This window comes from Palaemon carinicauda, unplaced genomic scaffold (genome assembly GCF_036898095.1).
Source record: "Palaemon carinicauda isolate YSFRI2023 unplaced genomic scaffold, ASM3689809v2 scaffold64, whole genome shotgun sequence".
Classification (NCBI taxonomy): domain Eukaryota; kingdom Metazoa; phylum Arthropoda; class Malacostraca; order Decapoda; family Palaemonidae; genus Palaemon; species Palaemon carinicauda.
Genome location: NW_027171916.1, coordinates 109,520 through 132,500, shown reverse-complemented (window position 1 = coordinate 132,500; position 22,981 = coordinate 109,520). Strand labels below are relative to the sequence as shown.

General features: G+C 40.6%; 1 long non-coding RNA gene across 1 annotated transcript in view; it reads left to right on the top strand.

Annotated features, from left to right (window-relative positions):
- Positions 1–1,989: 1,989 nt before the first annotated feature.
- The window catches only part of LOC137637302 (uncharacterized), a 73,624-nt gene continuing 52,632 nt past the window's right edge, over positions 1,990–22,981 (top strand). Inside the window, exon 1 of the long non-coding RNA XR_011043538.1 lies at positions 1,990–2,044. This is a non-coding gene — a long non-coding RNA (uncharacterized lncRNA). The remainder of the gene's footprint in view (positions 2,045–22,981) is intronic.

The window sequence follows — 22,981 nt, the reverse complement described above, 5'->3', positions numbered from 1 at the left end:
AAAACACTACCACAATCTATACATAGTGGGAAAGAAAAACTGTAAAAAACTGTTTAGTAAACTCGACCGATATTCAAATAAGCATAGATAATAACATTGTATCGATATCTCTTATTAAGTACGTAATCTACCAATAGCCCTATCTCTTGACAGTAACTACTTATTTCCTCATTTCCTTTCCTCACTGGGCTATTTTTCTCTTTTGGAGCCCTTGGGCTTGGAGCGTCTTGCTTTTCCAACTACGGGTTGTGGCTTAGCTTGTAATGATAATAATAATGATTATAATAAAAACAATAATGATAATAATAATAATAGTAGTAGTAATAATAATAAGGAAAATGTTAATAATAATAATAATAAAAACAACAATGATAATAATGATAATAGTAGTAGTAATAATAATAAGGATAATGTTAATAATAATAATAATAATAATAATAATAATAATAAAAATAGTAATGCTAATAAGGATAATAGTAATAATAATAATAATAATAATAATAATAATAATAATAATAATAATGATAATAAGGATAATAGTAATAATAATAATAATAATAATAATAATGATAATAATAATAATAATAATAATAGTCTTTCAGTGGCCAAATAAATATTACAGTAAAATCTGTGATTAACTCGTTTATTACCATAAATGACTCCTATACCCCAAAGAGAAATTTAATTTCTAAAACATAATAAATAGTGGAGCCCCATTGATAAAAAACTGTCCCACCCATAGAAAGGATTTCACATATACTAATTGAATAAACTTAATGTCTACTAAAGCCAAAATGGAGTTTTAGATATGTATAATAACCCACCAAGTTATCAAAACTAGACGTTCAAAAATACCTAAGAATTACTTAAAACTTGATTGTTTTCTAAGTCTAAAGTTTTTTTCTTGAAAGTCATAATATCTTCAGTCTTTCAGATGTCTAGTCTACATTTTATGACTAAAAATATTACAGCCTCTATTCTAATATATCTCACAGATATATATTATTTCTATATGCATATTGCATCAAATTTCTCTAATACAGTCAAATTACAGTTCAATTTTAGAAAATAAAAATGAAAAAGGTTTAGAAAATTTCTTATATAGTCTACACTTTTATATTTATATATATCAGAGCCTCTATTCTAATATATCTCACAGATATATATTATTTCTATATGCATACAGCATCAAATTTGTATATTACAGTCAAATTACAGATTAATTCTAGAAAATAAAAAAAGTTTAGAAAATGTTGTAATATAGTCAACATTTTATATTTCTATATATCAGAGCCTCTATTCTAATATATCTTACAGATATATATTACTTATATATGCAACCAGCATCCAATTTGTATATTACAGTGTAATTACAGTCTAATTTCAGAAAATAAAAAAAAGTTTAGAAAATGTTGTAATATAGTCAACGTTTTATATTTCTATATGTCAGAGCCTCTATTCTAATATATCTCACAGATATATATTATTTATATATGCAACCAGCATCAAATTTGTATATTACAGTCAAATTACAGGTCAATTTCAGAAAATAAAAAAGTTTAGAAAATGTTGTAATGTAGTCTACATTTTTATATTTCTATATATCAGAGCCTCTATTCGAATATATCTTACAGATATATATTATTTCTATATGCATACAGCATCAAATTTGTATATTACAGTCAAATTACAGTTTAATTTTAGAAAATAAAAAGTTTCTTTATTTAGAAAATCCAAAATCCTGCTCGAAATCTTAAAAGGTTGCCAGGTTTTCTAAATGAGAAAAGGTCAATTTCTAATCAACAGAGGCTTTAAAAGGTCAACCCATTAATAGAAAAAGGTAAAAAACATAGTATTTAAGGGCCGGCTTTTTTTCATATTACTAAAGGCCAACCTATTTAAATACAAAAGGTAAAATTTGAGTTTTTTTTGGGCCGGAAAAAAGGCCTAACTGGCAACCCTGGCGGCAGCGCCATGTTTGTTTACAATTGTAAACAAAGAGTGACTTAGTGTCTGGTTGTCTGCAATTCTTCGTTGTTTTAAGGTAAATTATTAATAAATTTAACGTTATATCCTATCTTATATATCAGCAGGATGACTGTGAGCAATCTGGGAGAATAATTTGTTGAATATAATTTGTAAATATGTGTTAAAAGTGTCTAAAGACGCCAGTTTAGATTGTCGTGAGGAAAATACTGGTTAAGCCATAGTGACTTTGTGTCTGGTTGTCAGAGATTTATCTTATTTTAAGGTAAATTATTAATAATTTTAACGTTATATCCTATCTTATATATCAGCAGGATAACTGTGAGCAATCTGGGAGAATAATTTGTTGAATATAATTGGTAAATATGAGTGAAAAGTGTCTAAAGACGCCAGTTTAAATTGCCGATTTGAAACATTGAGAGGAAAATACCGGTTAAGCCAATCGTAATTTAACGATAAATTCTTATTATTACGTATAAAATATCTTATATAAATACTATTTTAGATCATAAACAATATTTCCCCCATTAGAATATATTTTATAAGAAATAAGGAAGCTTAAGCCTTTGTAGAATGACGGACAAAGCCTTTACGTACATTTGCGGTATGTACCCGTGTTTTTCGTGCTATAAATCCCTCCTCCCGTATTTAATAGAACGTATATACGGTTAGATTGCTCTCCCGAATGTAACCAATGTAATCACTTAATGGTCTTCTGGTAAAAGTATAGAATACAATAAACAGTTTTGGTATAGTTTTACTGTATTACAGATTCTCATTTCGAACAGAAAATGGTTTCATTGTAGTGTATTACAGGGCAATGTAACCTAGGAAAACAACTACTGTTTCTTATAGAAAAAATTACGCTCTCTTCGAAAAAGACACTCGTTCCCGTCGCAAATTAATAGTTTCAGAAATATATATACATCTATATCCTCCAATAATGGGGGACCCCAAGTGGGAACTCGGGGTTTTGGGTGGGGAAAACATACTGGGGAATCGATATATAAACGTAAAACAAGCCTTTTCTTCTCTATACATTACCTTCTTGAAATTACAATAACCGGAGGAAAATACAAAACAGTATATCTGAATAAACTTTGGAGGCGCTGTTACAAAGATTGTGTCATGAAAAATACAGTAACCAGTGCCGCCAACGTCAGATGTAGATCAAATGTTATTTTGTGACCTGTCATACTACTAGGCTAGGTTAGGTGAGTTTGTTAGGTTCTGTGCCCTTTTTGTACTTTTTATATATTGAGTAAAACTTATATGGAGAAATTATTTAAAATACATATGGAAATATCTATCATTACTATCTTTAGTAATGTCAGCGTGCCGTTGATAACTCTGTGTACCATACGTCAACGTTGGTAACACTGTATTATTGGTAACGTTGCGAAGGTTATCGTTCGTTCGTAAGAGTGACACCGTGCAACTCAAAGTTATCCGAATTGGTTGATCTGTTTGTTTCCGATTGAAATGAACATCAAATTCGGTTAATTCACGTTATTTACTATAGGAAAACAATTATATATCGTTTCCCCAGTATGTTTTCCCCACCCAAAACCCCGAGTTCCCACTGGGGGTCCCCCATTATCGTAGGATATAGATGTATATATATTTCTGAAACTATTCATTTGCGACGGAAACGAGTGTCATTTTTGAAGAGAGCGTAATTTTTTCTATAAGAAACAGTAGTTTTTTTCCTAGGTTACATTGCCCTGTAATTCACTACAAAAATACCTTCATTTTACCTGTGCACTGTTCGGAGGTTTTCATTTTACCTGTGCACTGTTTGGATGTTTTATTTTTACTTGTGCACCGTTCGTAGGTTTTCATTTTACCTGTGCACTGTTTGGATGTTTTATTTTTATCTGTGCACTGTTTGGAGGTTTTCGTTTTACCTATGCACTGTTTGGATGTTTTATTTTTATCTGTGTACTGTTAGCAGATTTTCTCTTTACCCGTGCACTGTTCGGAAATTCCTCAAACCCCACAATTAAGAACAAGAATTACGGAGCCTTTGTATATCAGAGGCCAGTTCCTCCCATTTGGATTAAAAATTGATATCAACTAACCTAAATTCTCCCCCTTAACCTAACCTACAAGCTGTGTCCTTACCCACTTACCTAACAGGGTTTTAACGCCCCCTTGCGACCCCCTTACACAGCCGTATTCAAGTTAGCTGTAATCATACATATAGGTGGCCACTATCATACATACTCCCCATCAAATGCAACAGGGTAAAATTATAGAACAGTGCAATAAAGGGTTTGTAAAAAATCAGACTTAAATGTATTTTTTTTTTACGGTTTGATAATTTTTGTTAATGATTTCTAGCAGAAATCCATAGTTTTTGAGATATGGTGAGTCGAGTTCTATAACTAAAAAGCTAAGGGTTAGTGCAAGGTACCTTCATCAATTACGTTCGAAATACTTTAAAATATGCCGTGTACAAGTTTAATGTATGCTATTGAGATAAACCTATTTAAACTTTGTTGTTTCCGCCAGTCATCATCATCAGAAACCAGTCTTCTTAATAAAAAAGTTACTGTTACTGTAACTGAGTAATAGTAATGTTGGTGAATGTAGTTTGTTGGGACAGGGTAAGCTAAGAACATGGTAGTCTAAAGGTCAGGGTTGTCGTCCATCGAACTACAAAGGCTCCTAGTAATGAAACAATGTGAAAAAAACTGAAGCAATTGTTTGCTAGGACCTCTGGATGCATAGAGAATGGGACTTGCCATCCCAATTTGTATGGAGTCATTTGTAGCAGTCTGTATCTTATCAGAAATATCTCCTTTTTCAATTAAGCTAATGATTCATTGGTTTTTGTTCTGCCTTATCAGAAATATCTCCTTACTCAATTAAGCTAATGATTCATTGGTTTTTTATCTGCCTTGTGCTCGCTTCGCTCGCTATTAAACATTATTTCATTGTTCCCATGTTCTGGCAAGCTAGTATTTCAGTGTCAGTTATCAGTTATACAAACTTAGAATTTGATTACCTCGGTTGTTATTACGCAGCGATTCATGGTTATGAGAAATCCATATTTTTCATATAGGCCTATTTTATAATTCCAAAATTTAGGATTAAAAAACTACATTTTTAAAAGGGAAACAAATGCAAGAGCACCATCTAATCTAGAACCCGTTTACGTTACGTTTACGTTGTTGGGCGGAGGGATTCGCCTTTCCATCGGCACCTCCTTGGTTTTCTTCTTTATTCTAATTCTTTTATTTTCTTCTCTCTTTTTTTCCACATTTGATAGATATATTCTTTTCTTTTCTCTATTCCTTCTTTCTTGATCAGCACGTTTCCTATTATCTTCTTCTTTTCTTCTTCATACGGCTGTTGCAATTCCACTATTTTTCTTCTTTCGTCGCTCAGGTTTGGACACTCAAGAATAAAGTGGGCGAGGTCTTCATTAACTGCCCCACATAGTTTGCATTCTACCCTACCTCCCGCTTCATGTCTTTTCCTATCGTTTAATTTCAAACAGTTGGCCCTAGCTCTGTACATAATAATAGAATTAGGTTTATCATAAAACATTTCTTCTCCTATTTGCCCTTTTCCTCGTTCGTATATTTCTAAACTATTTTTCTCTTTTATCTCATCCCTCCACTTTTTACCATCTACTTCTCTAATTTTGGCCTTGAGCTCTTCTCTTCCCATTCTCCTGAAGGTTCTATCGTTCATTTCCATATCTTTAATCCATTTCCTAGTCTCTTTCATCCACCTATTATTTTCATTTTCTTTCATTTCTTCCAGAATTGTCTTCAGCAAATCATTTCTCCCCTCTTCTATCCCTTTCACAAACCTTAGCCTTCCTCCTGCTATCCTAGTTTTCATTTCGAACATTCCTATCTCTCCCCGTAGTGATGCTACTGCTGCATATGATGGTGCTCCCAAAAATTTTCTTCCCACTCCGTTTTCATTCAATCTGCTGTAATCGTTTTATTTCACTTTCTGTTATGTTCATTACTGCCGTGCCATACATTATTCCCGGTAAGGCTACATTTTTCCAATATGTTTTTCCTATTAGTATTTTGTGGCAGCTTTTCGTAATAATTGAGTAGGTTAAGTTGGCTAGCTTTTCTGCCTTTTCCATCATTTTCTTCTTTTGTTTTTAAAACATATTTCTTTTCCCTTCTATTTCTATTCCTAAATATTTTATGTTATCTGTTACTTTAATACCCTCTATTTCTTCCGGTTTTTCTTTCATATTATATATGATTATATGACTTATTTTTGTTTATTTCTAGCCCACATTCTTTACATATTTCTACTAGTATTTTTATGTTTGCTTCTGCATCTACTATATTTTTTGCTACAATTAGACTGTCATCTGCAAAGAACAATGCCCTAATCTTTATTATCTCGTTTTCAAAGCCTTTTCCTTTTCTTTCTAATTCATTTATTATTTTATATGTAATTAGTTTAAATAAATAGAGTAGTTGACCCTGTACATCCCTGTTTTATCCCACTCGTTGCTTTAAATTCTTTATCTAATTCATATCCTATGTTTATTTTGGTTTTGTCTCCTTTGTAGATTTCTTCCAATGTATCTATTACATTTGGGTGTATTGTATATTCTTTCATAATTTCTATTATTTTTTCCCTCTTTATTGAGTCATAGGCTTTCTTGAAATCTATTGAAATTACATTAAACTTTCCTTCCTTTTGTAGCTTTCTTCTACACAGTATTGTAAAATAAATATGTTATCTTTGTGAACCCGGCTTGAGTTTCTTTCATCTCCATACTTCTCTCAAGGTGTTCTTCTATTTCATCTTTCATGAGGGCCTTAAATATTTTGTATGAGGTATTTGTAAGGGCAATTGGTCTTAGATCTTTTACTGTGGGTTTCTTTACCTTTTTTATCATTTTTGTTTTAGACTTTTTCCACTTTTCGGGCTTGTTCTTCTCCTCTGTTTCATTTTGAAGGCACTTTGTAATGATTTCCAAACATTTGCTGTCATTAGCTAGTTTTATATAATTCTGGTTTCAGTTCATCTGGACCTGCTGCCTTTTTATTTTTCATTTTTCTTGAAATTTTCTTAACTTTATCCTCTGTTAACTTTGGAATATTCATTGGTGTTATCTTTCTTGTTATTGGTGATATCATCTCCATGTGCTCTCTTATTTCTATGGGGAATGAGTGTCCTAATGAATTTTCTTCTTTTTCTATTTCCTTTAATTTTTCTATATAACTTTGTCTTTCTTCACTATTCCATACCTCTTTCATTTTATTTTCGTGCATGTTATAAATGTTTTCCCCCCAGAACCTATCTATTTGTTCCTCTGCTACTTCTTTGGATAGTTTTTCTCCATTTTCGTCATATAATTGTATTTCTTCTTCCTTTTCCGTTTTCCCTTTTAGTTTGTCAATATTTTTGAAAATCTTGTTCCTATCCTTCCTTACTTCATTAGCCTTCTTCTTTTCATTTTCCCACATTGCTTCCTTTATTATAACCTGCGTTCTCTCTTTTTGTTGTTTATGCAGCAGAAATGCTCTTTCCCTTTCTGCTCCTGTCAGGTATCGTTTTTCTCTGTTAAGTTTTTTTCTCTTTTTTTATTTCCTCTCTGATTTCATTTGTCATCCACTCTGGTTCTATCTTTGCTTTCTCTTCTCCAGTTGTTCTCCGTCTGTACTTTGCTTGTAGCTTTCTTTTTGCTGCCTCTTCTACAACTTCATCAAATTCATCCATCCTTGTGATTTCTCTGCTCTCTAGATTATTTTTTAATTCTTCCCTGTATTCCCTAAGACTTTCTTCGTCTGTCTTGTAATATATACTTTCTCTACCTCAACCAGATTATGGTCAGATATATCTACTTTTATCTTTTTCTTCATCTATGTTCATCTCATCGAAGTATTCATACATTTCTTTATTAACCAACACCAGGTCTATGGCACTTCTTTGATCACCTCTCTCCCATGTATATGTTCCTTTGCATTTCTCATCTACATTTAATTATATAAGGTTTTTATTGTTTATTACCTCGAGTATTTTCTTTCCGTTTTCATTCTCCTCTTGGTATCCCAAGAAGCCTAGATGACCATTAAAATCTCCCATTATGATTAGTGCTTCATCTTCCTCTACTTCCTCAATTTTTTTCTCTAGCTCTGTTCGTATCACTACATTTCTTTACCTTCCCTATCCCCGCCACAATCCATATATACTACAATAAGTCTCACTTTCTTTTTAAGGATATTCCCTTTTACATCCAATATATCTAAGTTCTTCGATTGAACTTTTTCCATTTCTATATCCTTGTCGTCTTTGTATATCACCATTAACCCCCCTCCTTTTTTATCTTTAAAATCCCTCATACTCTCCTTCTTAATTGTACCATCACTTATATGAATCTTATCTATTTTTTGTTGTGTTTCAGTTAGCACTACTATGTTGATATCAAAGCTATCGTTTAGGAGACTCTCCATTTCCTTGTATTTTTGCTTTGTTAAGCCTTGTATATTTATCATTTTGAAACTAATTCTCTTATTCTTTTCCGTTGGGCTGTCGCGTGATCCGTATTCATTCCTTTTTCTGTTCCCCTTTTGCATTTCTTGTGGTTCTATCTCTACCTCCTTTCTCTGGCCCCCTGTTCTCTGAGGAGTTTTCCGTTTTTCATCATCCAGCCATTCTCTCCATTATTTTGTTTTTCTTTGAGCTCTTCCCTAAGTTTTGACAACCTCTCTCCTTTTTCGTCATGTCCTTTGTTATACCTACTCTTTTTTTTCAAAGGATCTTGTTCATGTTTTAGTTTCTTAGCACTTTTTAGGATTTTCCACTTCATTTCTTCATTCTTAAATATAATAAGCACTGGCCTAGGTCGTCCCCTCCCCCCCCTCATTTCGCTTCCCTAGCCTTATTACCTGTTCCATCTCTATCTGCTCTAGCTCTAATCTATTTCTGAAAATATCCTGACACCAATTAGTATCCTCTGTTTTCCTTTCCTCTGCCTCCTCCCTTTCACTTTCTGGTACATTATACAGTACTAAATTGCATACTCTCCTTCTTTTTTCCTCCTCTTCTTCTAGTTCCTGCAATACTTTTGATTTAACTACTTCTACCTGATTTTGCCTTACATCTCCAAATTCATTCTGGCTAAACCTGCTATTTACTGTACTTACGACCTCGTCCATTATTTCATTCTTCACCTTCCTCAGCACCTCTTCGACAATTTCTGCTCTCATTTTTGACCATTTTTCTTCTATTTCTCTCAGCTTTTCGTTCAACATTTTATTTCTTTCTTCTAGATCTTTCATTTTATTTTTACTGCACTTTAATTCTTGTTTGCAATTTTTACACATCCACATCAGTTCGTGCTCTCTAAGAGCCCTGATCTGAAACAATTTTTCGACGCGTACCGCATATCTCAATGAAAGCTCTAAGGACTCTCACGACTTCCTGTGCGGTTTTATCGATCAAGGGTTGCACGAACGTGTATCTAGTTCGCGCATCTACTAAAACAAAAATATATTTTGTGCCCTGCGTGTGAAAAAGGTAATGGGCCTATTAAATCAATATGCACACGTTGCCATTTCTCTTTAACCCTGGATAGGTACGGTCCTCGGACACCCCTTTAAGGGTATACTCGGACGCGAACGACCCCGACGGCAAAAAAAATTCTTGAAAAATCAGTTTTTGCAGTAACCTCCTTTTTTCTTTTGCCAAAAAAAACTTCAATGAATGCCTAAAACAACTGTATAGATAAATACTACTCATCTGCAGAAAAACTATTTATTATAAATATTTTAAAAAATTAAGTAGAAAAAAAAAAAGACCTGACATAAAAATTCATAAAAAAAAAGTTTATACATATATACACAAATCCTTTTAGGAATTGATTCCTGAATGTTTAGGACACATCTTGATGTATTTTGGATGAAGTCAGACCCATGGAGGTGAAGATCTGAAATGAGAAAAAAAGGGTAACTTTTTTTGGCCAAAAAAATTTGTCCAAATTTCATGAATTTTTTTGGGTACCCAAATGAAATAGGAAGTGGCTAATTTTTTTAGGGAATAAACATATGTTATCCTAAAATAGAAATATGTAAAAAAATCTTCATTATTTTGTAAATTACATTTATATCAGGGGCCATATCTAAAGGTAATTTTTTGAGTACTTAGAAATTCCGTAAAAAAATACATATATTTAATATATAATATGATATTTATGCAGGTAAAAATATACCACAATATCACAAATTCTATAGGGAACAAGAATATATATAGATAGGGCAGCTTACGCTTCGGATATGTCCACAAAATGGCCGCCAACCACACTGACTCAGACTCCCTAATCTGCCACTTGAAATGTAGGAAGGGTATGTCAATTTCAAGGTGTTATTTACTAATCTAATTATTATTGGATATGCATAAAAATTGTATGGTGGGTTGCTGGATAATTGTCGATTATTTTACGACTATAAAATTAAAATTCTGACCCAAAAAAATTTTTTTGAAGGGAAATAAAATCGAAAAAAAAATGTAAAACAATATTTTAGCTAAAAAAATTTGATGATATTCAATCAAAAAAAAAGTAAACAAAATTTTCCGACAAATAAACATCTAGAGGAATCATTACTCTGTGATAGTTCCTTAGTCTGTAGTAATTTTGAAAGAATTGGGAAAAAACGAAAAAATGGCAATCACCGGAAAATCGAACACATACCTATATATACGCCATATCTGGCAAAAAAAAGAAGATAGGCATGGGTAGCCAGATCATCTAGAAACACTTTCCAACACTATAAAAATATAAGTTTTGCGACACTACTTGCCAATTCCTTACGGTAACATGACTAAGCAAAAAAATGCAAAACAAATAAAAAGGGGCACTCGAGGAAAAATGGCTAACATTCTAATATACGGCATTTCAGAAAAAAAAAATTCAGCCACGTGCTAGGCAAACCATCAAGGCACATTTTCCGACAAATAAACATCTAAATGAATAATTACTCTGTGATAGTTCCTTAGTACGTAGTAATTTTGAAAGAAATGGGAAAAAACGAAAAAATGGCAATCACAGGAAAATCGAACACATACCTATATATACGCCATATCTGGCTAAAAAAAGAAGATAGGCATGGGTAGCCAGATCATCTAGAAACACTTTCCAACACTATAAAATTATAAGTTTTGCGACACTACTTGCCAATTCCTTACGGTAACATGACTAAGCAAAAAAATGCAAAATAAATAAAAAGGGGCACTCGTGGAAAAATGGCCATTCTAATATACGGCATTTCAGAAAAAAAAAATTTCAGCCACGTGCTAGGCAAACCATCAAGGCATATTTTCCGACAAATAAACATATAAATGAAATATTACTCTGTGATAGTTCCTTAGTACGTAGTAATTTTGAAAGAAATGGGAAAAAACGAAAAAATGGCAATCACAGGAAAATCGAACACATACTTATATATACGCCATATCTGGCTAAAAAAAAAATAGGCATGGGTAGCCAGATCATCTAGAAACACTTTCCAACACTATAAAAATATAAGTTTTGCGACACTACTTGCCAATTCCTTACGGTAACATGACTAAGCAAAAAAATGCAAAACAAATAATAAGGGGCACTCGCGGAAAAATGCCCAACATTCTAATATTCGGCATCTCAGATAAAAAAAAAGACATGCACGTGTTAGCCCAACCATCAAGGCACACTTTCTAACACATAAACATGAAAAAAAAATCAATAATATACGGCAATTCCTTACTACGTAGTAAATTTTTACAAATATTGAAAAAAAACAGAAATTGGCAACCGCAGTTAAATACCCAATATACCAATAACTACGTCGTATCTGACAAAAACAAAATCACGCATGGGTACCCAGATCATCTAGACACACTTTCCAACACTAAAAAAGCAAAAGTTTTACGACACTATTTCGCAATATCTTACGGAAAAATGACTTGGCAAAAAAATGAAAAAAAATGAAAAAGGGACACTCGCGGTAAAATGCCCGACATTCTAATATACGACATCTCAGATAAAAAAAAAGACATGCACGTGTTAGCCCAACCATCAAGGCACACTTTCTAACACATAAACATGAAAAAAAAATGAATAATATACGGCAATTCCTTACTACGTAGTAATTTTTACAAATATTGAAAAAAAAACAGAAATTGGTAACCGCAGTTAAATACCCAATATACCAATAACTACGTCGTATCTGACAAAAAAAAAGTCATGCATGGGTAGCCAGATCATCTAGACACACTTTCCAACACTAAACAAGCAAAAGTTTTACGACACTATTTGGCAATATCTTACGGAAATATGACTTGGCAAAAAAATGAAAAAAAATGAAAAAGGGGCACTCGCGGTAAAATGGTCCTCGTGGTGATGAACGACATTTTAACTAAAAAAAAAAACATGCACATGGTAGCCAAACAATCCACCAAGACTTTCCACAACTGATAACCTATACAAGTTGCACCATTCTCTGACAATTTCATAATACGTAATAACTTTGATAATTATGCAAACTACCCTAGAAGGGTAAACTCGGACGCGAACGACCCCGACGCGTCTCAGAAATCGGGGAAGGAGTACAGCTACAGCAATGCACATCTGGACACTACTAGAGCGTGTAGGGGAGACACCTCCTGCAGGTCGATCACCCACAAATTCAGTCACGGGGGTGAGTCACGTGAGAAAAACCTGTTTTTTTTTGACGCTCGGGGTCGCAAACGACCCACCGTACCTATCCAGGGTTAACTAAAGGCCAGACTCAGGCTGGAGGTACGTTTAATCTATGGGATCGGAACAGATTACAGAGGTGACACGAGCCTATCTCTTTATTGTTTGTTTCTTTCCTTTCCTGGTCTATATATCTCCTTATTGTTTGTTTCTTTCCTTTCCCCATAAAAATTATCAGTAGCTCGTCTAAGAGTGTTTGCTACGCCCATATGACTGGACACTGGTGAGGAATGTGATAATGCCATTGCCTTACTTATAAAACGAGTGGGTAATACAGTCCAATAAACTAACTCATTTCTTTTCAAATCAGTTACATACAAAATTTCATCCTCTATCACAAATCTGTTAGGTGGGAGTGAGATGTCAGTAGGAAATTCTTCAGTTTTCTTTCTAAGGTAGGCTTTGACTTTACCCCATACAAGACCCTTCATTCTGTGCGCTAATTATCTATCCTACATCCCAGTCACAATCATCCTGAACGTTGTATGCCTCAAGGACAGGTTCAATTTTCACGCTGCTCATTCAATTAATTTATACTTGAATTGGGCCCAGCGCATTCATTCACCCTTCCTGTCCGATCGACGGATGTCTCTTCTATGTGTGTTGCATCACCGTGACTGGTTTGCTCGGATAGGTGCTTACTCATCGACCTCGTTATAGCGGCGATAGATCGAGATAAGGCATCTGCGAGTATGTTAGTACGCCTAGGAATGTATTCAAATTCTAATGATGCTTCTAACCACCTCGCCTGACAGCTCGATAAATCTGACTTCTTAAAAATGCATGACAAAGGTTGATGATCAGACTTAATACGGATCTTATGTCCTAAAAGGAAATAACGATTCTTTTCTAATACCCACTTAATGGTAAGAGCTTCTTTATCAAGTGCTGAGTAACGGGTTTGAGGCCCTTATAACGCCCGTGAGGTGAACGCTACAGGGCAGGAAATCCTTTCATCATCAATTTGTTTTATTACCCCTCCAATGGCAATATCGCTTGTGTGAGGAGTGCTGCCTGTTACCTAAAATTCACGATCGAATTTAGGAAAGACTAAAAAACTATCTTCAGACAAAGCTTGTTTCAATTTTTGAAATGCTTCATCATGTTCTTGCGTCCATTAAAAATTCTGTCTTTCCAAGCTTATCCAAAGGGCATGAGATTTTCCCAAAATCTTTGATAAAATGCCTGTAATAGGATGCTAACCCTAAAAAGGAACTAATTTGTTTAGGGGTTTGCGGATGAGGATAGGTCCTAATCGCCTCTACTTGGTTTAGGTTGTTTAGCCTCTCCTGGGAGGGAAACGCCTTCGCCAGCTGGGAGTCCAGGACCATCCCTAGGTACGTCGTCTTGGTGGTTGGGACTAACTGGGACTTTTCCAGGTTGATTGTAATCCTGAGGTCCCTGCAGAACTGTACAAGTTTCGTGCCCTGCTCTTTTAAGCCTGCCTCTGAGGCTGAAAGCAGCAACTAGTCGTCGAGGTATCTGATCAACCTGATGCCCTGTTTGTGTGCCCAGGGTGAACACCCTCGTAAACACCTGAGGTGCTGTTGACAGGCCGAAGCAGAGGGTCTTGAACTGCAGGGATTGGGACCCCCATTTTACTCTGAGGAACTTCCTGCTGGAGGGGTGTACTGGGATTTGAAAGTAGGCATCCTTGAGATCTAGAGACATCATGAAATCCCCTTCTCTCAAGGCTGCCAGCACCGACTTTGGCGTGTCCATCTTGAAGGAGGTCTTCTTAATAAACTTGTTCAGGGCCGAGAGGTTAATGACTGGCCTCCAGCCTCCCATAGCTTTCTCTACCAGGAAGAGCCTGCTGTAGAACCCTGGGGATGGGTTGTAGAGCTCCCTTGCTCAACATGGCTGCCACTTCCCCTGCAGGGCTGCTCTCTTCTCGGTATCCTTGGGTGCCAGCCATTCTGCCCCATGTTCGGGGATCAGAGGGGCTGGTTCCGACAGGAAGGGAATTCTGTATCCCTCCCTGAGGACTGTCACAGTCCAGGGGTCCGCACCATTGTCTCGCCATGCTTGCCAGTAATATTTAAGGCATCCCCCCACCTGAGGCGTGGGAAGGTGTGGGGGGCCTCTCTCCCTATCTCCTTCTGGGGAGACGGTTAGAACAGCCTCTCCTTGATCCAGAATATTTCGGCCTAAAGGAGGCCTGGGCTGGGGCACTGCCCCTGCGGGAGGTCCGTGGGGATTGGTGCTAGGAAGGGGAGGAGGCCTCCTGTCTAGCCGGAGGCGTAGGCGGGTAGGCCCCGTCCGCTGATGGTCTCCTGTGGGAAGGACATCTTGTCGTAGGCTACCTGTGCTCGGACGGATTCTTCAACTTGCCCACTCTCTCCAGCATCTCCGCCACCGCCTGAAGGGGGAACACGGTCTCGCCCCACACCGGTGCATTTCTCAAGAATTTAGCTTCCCGCTCGGGGAGTCTACGGGGCAGGCTGTTAAGCACTGTGTCCCTTCTCTTCAGAACCCAGTTTGCCATCTGGGTCAGGGACTGGAAGGTGAGGAACTTCATTGCCTTCCCCCCGAACGGATAAGTTCTTGCAGCAGGGCTTGGTTCTCTGGGACCGACAGGTCGTGCGCTAGTTTGAACCCTACTAGGCTACACGCCCACCAGTCCAACCATGAGGTCACGTTGACTATGTCCTGAGAGGTGTCTTCCATCATGGTGGCCTCCGCTTGTGAGAAAACTACTGGGGCAGTAAGGCTCCTCTCATCCGTGTTGCCCTGGTTCAAGGTTGCGACGGCTTCTTCCAGCGTGGGGGGCCCTGAGTGAGGACCGTCTGGCACATAAAATTTCTTCCGGGTCCTGAGTCCAGGTAGGAACTTGAAGGACCCTTGGGCTCTTAGGGGGTTCTTAGGACTCGCAACAAACCGATCGACGTGCTCCATGCCCAGGGCAACGTCGGGCGCTAAGGGTAGGGTCAAGGATGGTTTCTGTTGAACAGGATTGTCAACCATCCTGTCCAAACCTGACAGCCAAGCCTGCTCTGATGACGGCTGTGGTTCGTCCAGTCTGTGGTGGTGCCGTATTAGGGCCAGAACTTTCCTATAAGAGGACACCTCGTCCGGGGAACACTCGCTTGTGTCTAGTAACTCTTCCACCTCTTGCACCTCCGTCTCGGTAGCATCCTTGAACACGAAGGGATCTGTGGGAGCGGAGGTATCCCTTCCCTCTGGTCGGGTTGATGGAGCGGCTGTCTCCGTCACGGTTGGAGCCGCCGGGGCGGGGGTAGCCGTCATGGGTCTACTCGCTCCTGGGGAAATCCGTAGGAAACTACTTGACAGTAGCGGCAGCGGAACTTTCCGTGACTTGGACGGAGCCGGTGCGACAAAGCGGCTGGGAGCCGAGCTGCTGGGTCTCATCCGCGGTTGTCCCCGTAGGACGGATGGAGCCGATGACTTGCCGGGCAAGGGCAAGGGAAAGGGAAAGTGTGCCAACGGCTGCACCCGATGGGTGGGCGGAGCCGAAGAGACACTGGGCAAGGTAGTGGAAGCGGCTCCAGTGGCCATCGAGGCAGGCACTAGAGCAGCAGCTGTCCTGTTCGACCCGCAAGGGGGAAAAGCCACTCTGACAAACTTCCTCCTGGTAGAACTCTTCTCGCTCCCTCTCCTCGTGGACTTCACCTTCTCGTAGGGCTTGCGTAGGAGCTCGCCTTCCTTCTTCTGGATCTGTTCCTCTTCTTCCTAGTGTCCCGGTCGCTGGAGTCCTCTGACGAGGAAGAGCTGTAGGACGAGGAGCTGTCCGAGAAGGAAGACGAGGAGGAGGAGCTGTCCGAATCCTCCGTTTTTTCCACTATTCTTCTCGGGGCCCTCGGTCTAGATACCGCGATGACGGGCTGCATAAAGTCCGACGGAAGCATTGCTGAGGGCGCCGGGGCCGTGCGAAGTGCGCCCGGAGAGGCAAACCAGCCCTCAAACTCCTCTTCTTGGCGTCAAGAAGTGGAGTTTGAGGGCTGGTTTGCCTCCCCGGGCACACTTCGCACGGTCCCGGCGCCCTCAGCAATGCTTCCGTCGGACTTTATGCAGCCCGTCACCACGGTATCTAGACCGAGGGCCCCGAGAAGAATAGTGGAAAAAACGGAGGATTCGGACAGCTCCTCGTCCTACAGCTCTTCCTCGTCAGAGGACTCCAGCGACCGGGACACTAGGAAGAAGAGGAAGAGATCCAGAAGAAGGAAGGCGAGCTCCTACGCAAGCCCTGCGAGGAAGAAGGTGAAGTTCACAAGGATAAGGAGCGAGAAGAGTTCTTCCAGGAGGAAGTTTGTCAGAGTGGCTTTTCTCCCTTGCGGGTCGAGCAGGACAGCTGCCGCTCTAGTGCCTGCCTCGGTGGCCACTGGAGTCGCTTCCGCTACCTTGCCCAGTGTCTCTTCGGCACGGCACATACTTCCGCCACACTAGCAGACCCCCCACTCGTCTGCGTAGGCCCCACACATACAGATTCCTCTATATCAGACTCATGGGGAACGGCAATGGGCAGTTTCCCCGCAACGGAACTCGTCCCCTACTCTGCTTAGGGGAAGGTGAAGGAGAACCTCTCCGAGGACGCTGAGGGCGACGTCAATGGCGAGGTGAGGCCCGCCTTCTTGGGAGACAGTTTCGGCGCCGCCTTTTTAGTGGCAAACAAGGTCCCCTGTAGCTCCGGCCAGGACTCGCACTCCGGACACTTGGAGGAAGGGGAGCACTTATTACCCCTACATGAGGCGCACAGCGTGTGCAGGTCGACATCCGTCCTGGACAGCCAGGCCCCACAAGACTTACCAGCTTTGGGCCCGGGACAATGACGCTGAGATTCCATAATTAAGGAAAAACGGAAAACGCAAGCAACACAGGTACACAAGGAAAGGATAATGAACACAAAGGGAACACGTGGTGTACAAGGGATGGGGAACACAAAAGAATACGTGGTACACAAGGCGGATCGGACGGGATAAGTGAGAGAGAGCGGCGAGATGATATCTACGCCGCGACCAGGCGCTTACTGACGACTCGGTTTTTATAACCTGATGGGAACTTAAGTTTGATAACAGGCTGCTGGGGCGCTGTCGTCAGTCTTCTTACTATTGGGTCATCCTTGACGCCACTGTCACCGCGTGGGGTTTTGGGTCATCCTTGACGCCGCTATCACCGCTGGGGGTTTTCCTTGGGCGGGCGGCCTCTGCCATGCCGCAAGCGGTGGCGGATGCAATGATGGGGGTCTCCACCTTGGGAAGGCTTACAGAAAACCAACCGTGGGTTGAGGGTAGTAGGGTGGTGCTCCAACCATGGGGGTTGGTCCTTCGATGGCTAATGGTGTTGCTGTTGCTCCCGTGTCGGGGGTTCGAGCCGATTTACATTGGCGGGCATAATGACCCCACTTTCCGCAGTTAAAACACTGCAGTTTCTTCTGTGTTTGCGACTTATATTTCGCCCCTTGGGCCGAGGTTTTCTTCTTGACACTCGGACCGCTTCCGGACAATTGACTTGACTTGATGAGAATGACGTTGACTGGGCCTGCTATTGTTGCTTATGTCCTTCGGAACGGGGTTTTCCTCCCTCCTGTTCGGTGTGTGTACCCGACATCAAGGTTCGCACATTCTCCATGGCCCTCTATGGGCATGGGCTGATACAGTGTGCCCCACGTATACGTAGGAAGTTGGAATATCATTGTTTTCCTTAACCAAGCATCATCATTGTCCTCCTAGGCCTCATGGGCATCCAAAAAATCTTCCAACTCTGCGGCAATTCTTGTGAAAAATTTAAAGTGCGACTCAGCTTGTTTTCTTGTTGGCTCATAGTTACATAAGTGATCGTGTAAGCTGGCGGTACGTTTGGTTGATGAATTCTGGATCCTTCCTCACCTTTCGATGTGCATCTCCTCAAATTCTTTGCTTTTCCAAGACGATCTTCTGACGTTCCGACCAGCATCTTTCTGACGTCGCGGCCTCTATGGTACTTAAAAATTTTTCAATTGAAAGGAACATGCGTCCTTCCTCCGGCACCAGGTCCTCGAAAACGGGTACATATTCTGTCAATGGGGGAAACGTACCGTATTGATTCACCCGTCTTGGCTGGGGTTCGAATCCATCTTCGCTTGACCATCCGTCTCTTCTTGGCTGGGATTCGAATCCATCTTCATGATGTGAAAAAAATGTTGCCAAAAACTCCCTGTGATTCTGGTCATTCCATGCCAGCGATTGTTCATGGAAAAATAATTTCTCCTTCGGGCCCTATAAAATGACTTCCTGTATTCCTCCGATGTTGTTCTGGATCGTGATCATAACTTTCTCTTGTTGTTCTTCCGGAGTGCTCATTTTGTAGTCTTTTCATTCAAATTGTTGCAAAAGATATCCCATACACGTCACCACTTTTTGTCACGAGCGGTGTGGTAACTGTGGCTTGAGGCATAAAAATATTGGAAACGAGGATAATGACAGAAGTTACTCTGTAACTTTTTCTACATTTTGTATATTTAACAAAAATCAATTCACATTCTAACTGAGCCCATCAATTATCAGTTACGATAGCGTTGAATTATCTTGAAAATGTTTAAAATCACACATTACAAATTGAATTCAAGTTCAAAATCTTCTAGTCAGGATGCCAGAGAACTTCAAATCAATCAATCAATCAATGAAAATCTTCTAAGTGCTCCTTAACGGTACAACAAAAATCACAAATTTCTAGGGTCTGGCTACTGTGATGGATGCAGCGGGAAGTTAGACAGCTAGAATAAACTACATTATGCAAAAAGGATGTTTGCAAGGCCCGGATTGGCCTCAGACGACGGGACGGTACTCTCTAGCTCTACTGAATCTCTTCTGATTTTTTAGCCATACTTTCTCCTCATGTGTGGCAGGACCCAGATGGGATACCATCCGTTTGCTGTCTCATCTCCATAGCCAAGACCTGTGGGAAAAGGATAGGACTCAGCAATATGACAGATCAGCAATGCGTAGTTGTTGCGGATCAAGCAATTCAGAGCTTCGAAGGCACAGATCAACAGTTTTGTGCCTGCATTCGTCTTGTTACTGTTTGCTTTCTTTTTTAATTTACCTTCTGTGACATAGGGAATCAACTTTTATACATGCTGATGGCTCCAAATCTGATGCTGGAGTATACTGTATAGTAATTCTTTTATTTGTAGAAGTACACTCTCCAATATCTTCCATATTTACTGCTGAATTATATGGCATACTAACCGCTATTGAGAAAATAGCGTTGAGGGAGGAAGGCAATTTTACCATTTATAGTGATTCAAGAAGTGTCCTAAGCTTTAGAAGGTTTTAATTCTTGTAACCCTTTAGTTTTAAAGATTTTAGAGTGGCTTAAAATTATTGGCCGAAAAGGTATAACAGTTTGATTTTGCTGGGTTCCAGCACACGTAGGTGTTTCTGGAAATGAAGAGGCAGAGTCACTGGTAAAGAGTGCCGCAGCCGAGTTGCTACCGAGAAGGTATCCCATTTTCTGTAATTTTTTCTACCAGAAATTAAGAATTCTATTTATAACAATTGGCAAAAGCATTGGGATAATTTAACCGAAAATAAGATGAGAGAAATTGCGATTGTTATATCCCCTTAGAGGTATAATGGGATGCCCCGAAAATGGGAGACTACTCTTTGTTGTCTCCGCATTGGTCACACTTGGATGACACACGAGTTTCTGCTGGTTGACCAACACCAACCATATTGCGACGACTGTTTGATACCCTTGACAGTGAGGCATTTGTTGACTGAATGCCCCACTTATAGCACCAAAAGAAATAGATATCTGTTTGAGGTTCGGGGTGAGGATGGCAGGTTCATCCTTGCCAAGATCGTTTGACATGATGTGTCGTACACTTCTAGTGGCATCTTTAAATTTGTATCAGAAGCAGGTCTTCTTAACGCTCGCGAGGACGATGCTCCTGTTGCGAGCACTTCTGCTCGCGAAACGTATACGTTGATGCGTGAAGTTCGCGGTTTTGCACATGAATCTCGCAATTTCATGAGCAAATTGCCGAATTTCGCCAGCAATGCTAGAGTAGATGTGTCTGAATTGCGAGCAAGTGCGGATCCAACACCTTCATCTCATCCTACTGCGTCTTCCACCTCCGGCGGAAGATCAACACCCTTCCCAGAAGGGTTCAAGGAGCCTCCTAATAGGTTTGCAAATGTTCCTAATAGTCTGAACCTTTCTCCGTGTCCGAAGGAATGTTTTCCTCTGCCTCAGAGGTTATCTCCTCCGTCAACTGGCAATCCTTCTAGGGTTTCACCCAAGAGACACTCGTCTATGGGCTTTCAGGGTGGATCTAGGGATTCAGAGCTTCCTCCTTGGGCTTCGACCTTCATGGTCAATATCCTGAACGCTCTGAAGTTTGCACCTCCACTGCCACAACCCCCTACTGTTCCAGTCAGGGCTACCCCAAGGATACTTCTAGAACCCTCGTCGAGCTCGTCAGTTGGGAGTCAGAACCCTAGAAGGAGATCGATGGCAGAGAAAGCTCGCAGATCACCTCCACCCTGATCGCGTGCTGAAGGCCAAGCCCCTGCTGATTTTTATATGGCTAACTTGCCTTTCATGCTAGTGAAGGTAAAGGAGGTCATTACGAAGAAGCAGAGGAGGCAGGTGAGAGGCAGAACTCCACCTCGCGCTGACATTATGCACCCTAGGACGAATAAGGACATACATTAGGCTCGCCCAGGAAGATCGCAATCCATCCCTTTAACCCTCAAGATATTGAGGTAGTGCCTCCAGATCAGCGTCCGGTTTCTGTTCCTCTTCCAGAGAAAGAGCCTCCAGCTCCTACTGCCAAGGCTTTGTCTAAGTCCTCGAAGGCCTCGCAGGTTCCCCTTCCTAAGAACGTGGAGGATCACCCCGTGGGAAGGGAATTGAAGGACTCCAAGACGAAACCGAAGAAGGCCGTGCCAAGGGAAGCTAACCCAGGCTCTGGATGTCAGCCAGGAGGTGGACGACCTCTTAGACTCGTAGGATGAGAATCTTCAAAAGGTGGCCAGTCCGAACAGGAGAGAAAAGAGTCGAAACATACCTTTTGGCAGGTCCTCGCCTGTATGAGGGCCATTAACAGGTTGTCTACTCCTGGTTCCACCATCCAGGAAGGGCAGGATATGGTGCTCGATGAATTATTCGAGACCGAGAAGCCTTCTATGTCCAGTGCAGCTTTGCCCTGGTCCAAAGGTCTAACAGCGGCCAAAAGGAAAGCTATCTCCCAGCTAGCTGGAACTTCTAGCTCCTTGAGGGCAGGGTCCTCCTCTTGGTCTCTACCACGTCCTTTTGTGTTACAAATGAAGAACTACGAGATCGAAGGGGAACCGCATTCCACCATGACTCTCAACCCTTAGGTAGAGTCCCTAATGAAGGGATTTTCCACTCAAACCCTCTCTCTGATGACCTCTTTGTCGGCGGTAGAGCTCCTAAACATAGAGAGAGGCGTGAGGTATGCCATGCAGCTGCTTCGTTGCTGGATCTATGGTTGGGATCCCATGACTTGTCGAAGCAGTCGGCCAGGAAGACATTGGAGTCCTTCCTAATGTCAGGTACCCGGACTCTTGAGTTCCTATTGCACCACGTTGTCAACCTGTGGGCGAACGCCATACTCAAGAGGAGGGATAACGTCATAGGTCGGTTCTATAAGCAAGTGCTGAAAGTGGAGGTCTCTCAGTTGAGGAGTTCCACTCTCGATGGTTCTTCTCTCTTTGTTCCGGAGGAAAGGGGGCTGCTTAGCGATGGAGGAAATCGTACAACGATTCTCTCCTCCAAAGAGCTATGACATCTCGGTCCTATGGTAGACCTTCCTGGTCTTCTCAGAGTCGGCAAGCACCTTCCTCTGACCAGTCAACTGCTAGGTTCTAGGGGCCTTCTAAGGTGTCTAAACGTCCCTTTCAGTCCAAGGGACAGAAATGGTCCAAGTCTTTCTGAGGAAAGAAGGGAGGTAAGGGAAGTGGCCGAGGTGGCCACTCCCACCAAGAATGGCCTTCCTCATCACCTACCACCTGTGTTAGGATGCCTACAGCGCTGCTGTCAGAGGTGGCAGCTTCATGGTGCAGATCTCTGGACGGTTGATGTAATCGCCCTAGAGTATCGCGTCCCGTTCATGCAATCTCTCCCTCCTCTGACTCAGGATCCAGCGCATCAAGGATTCGCAAAGGAGCTGGCCCTCAGGGCCGAAGTCCAGACCATGCTGCAGAACGGTGCTTTCCAAGAGGTAGTGGACAGGTATCCACGCTTTTACGTCTGATTTTTCTGGTGAAAAGATGACTGGAGGCTAGAGACCAGTCATCGATC